General features: G+C 41.2%; 1 pseudogene; it reads right to left on the minus strand.

The window, feature by feature from the left end:
• Positions 1–328: 328 nt before the first annotated feature.
• Positions 329–533, minus strand: LOC142279154 (U2 spliceosomal RNA; annotated as a pseudogene).
• Between the last annotated feature and the right edge of the window lie 1,541 nt (positions 534–2,074).

Below are 2,074 nucleotides of genomic sequence, written 5' to 3' on the forward strand. Positions count from 1 at the left end.
AGTAAAACTACATATTTTACACAGTCATAAGCAGCCAAAAGGGATCTATTCTATTCAATTGCAAATGATCTAGATAAGACTGAGAATAAGATACTGCACGGGACATAGCAGAGTTGGTCAAGTTGAGTGGAGATGAGTTTGCTATTTGGCACAGCTTTTTGCATCAATAAAGCAAGTAAAAGGTGTGAAAGATAAAAAAAAGGGTGAAAGTGTGAAAAGTGAATTGGCCAAATTGAGGTGCATATAAAGTTTTTGCTTTCTTTCAATTCACTAATGGGGCTCATTTGAATCAGGTGAATTGAGTTCTGCTTTTGGAAACTGGGTTAAGAAGGGGTGCACCGGTCCTGGAGGTACTGCAATACCAGGTCAATGCGTGCAGTGGACAGAGCAAGATTTTTTCCATCTCCTTGTTCTAAAAATCCATTTAATATATGGTCCCCAGAGAGGGGACGTATCAGATATTAAACTGATAAGAACAGATTTAATTTTTTTTTTTCTGTTTATCAGTAGGACTTCAAAATAACAAAGGTGATCGCCTCCCGTTGCCTGGGAACCGTCCAGGCACAAGAGGGCTATGTGTCACCAGAAGGCGCACACACTTCCTCAAGGCCGGCAGACGTGCAATCCCAGGCACCTTCCAGTACCGACCAAGGTAGCGTCCTCCGAAACTACACTTGATCTTAGCCAAAAGGCCGAGAAGCTATAACCCGAATTGGTTACGGCCTTGAGTGGCACCCTGGCCTATACCGGACACATCTTAGGGAGAGGGAGACAAACCCACGCCTACAGAAGACATTTTGTCACCCAAGCCAACCCTTGAAAAGGCTGTTTTGCAGAGCAAAAACAAGAAGAATGGTGCTTTTTGCAGCCGCCGCCCACTGCAATGAATCTGAATAACTCCTCCTTTTGGACACAAGCACCTCCCCTCCCCCTTGCAGTCTTTCCAATTCATGATACAAAAAGACGGACGGACAGGACAGGACAGGACAGGCTGCCTGACTTTCCGTCACTGCCACCCTTTGCCATCCTTGCCCGTAGAAAGCCCTTTCATCATCCCCAAACCCTAATCTTTTCCCTTCCCTTCCCAGATGCGTCTCACTCCCTTTCATTAGGAAGTGAGGTAATTCTTGTGTTGGGGTCGCAGGACGTGGAATTCAGGTCTCCCTAACAGGTAACGGACATTAGTTATCTCTGTGGTGGTTCAGTGGGTTTACTGCTCTCATTGAAAGCTGGGTGGCATATTATGGTGCAACCCCAATAGTATTACAACCCGGTTCCTATCCACAATAACTTGGGAGTGTATTAAATAGATTGTGAATCCCAGAGTAGTATAGGATAATGTTATAATGGTATGTGCACTTTAGTATCACTTACCACATGATGTAACTATGTCTACTGTTTACTGAATAACCCTGCATTTGGAAAAAAGAAGTTTGAATTTTCATTAGAGCCTTATATATGTTTATTTCAAGTATAGGGCATTATGAATTCTTAATCCATTTGTTAATGCGGGCTTATGATTTTTCTGACCTGTTTTGACCAGTCCATGGGTACTATACAGTGGAGTTTTGTATATATGTAATTTTAATAGTGAAAATATCTAAATAAAGAAAAAGTATTTTTTATTTCTGACTCTCTTGAGCTTTTCTGAAAATCTGTATATCTATAACAGATTTTTGTGCGTTTGAATTTGTAATTGAAGCTTTACCACAGTGGTGGTGGGAGTATGTTACAAGAGGCAAAATTGTGAGTTACTTGTAAAGTATGCAGAAAATGAAATGTAGAACATATAACATCAACTGCTTAGGAACGCATCATAGGTTAGTACTTAAAAGGATATTGTCATGTTCTAGTCATAATGCAAGCTGGACATTTTTCATGTTACCCTGTAATCGCCGGCCTGTTCTAATGCTCACAAGCCAAGATATAGGCTCAGCTGCTAAGGCTTCCCTCTGCCTTCTGAATGAAACTTGAATATGTCTGGGTCACTGTGTATATAGCAGGTGCTCAGAAAAAATAAGAGTCAATTCAATAGAAATAGCTCTGGCACACTATAGTGATCAATAACGTAAGA

Source organism: Anomaloglossus baeobatrachus, unplaced genomic scaffold (genome assembly GCF_048569485.1).
Source record: "Anomaloglossus baeobatrachus isolate aAnoBae1 unplaced genomic scaffold, aAnoBae1.hap1 Scaffold_4248, whole genome shotgun sequence".
In the NCBI taxonomy this organism is placed as follows: domain Eukaryota; kingdom Metazoa; phylum Chordata; class Amphibia; order Anura; family Aromobatidae; genus Anomaloglossus; species Anomaloglossus baeobatrachus.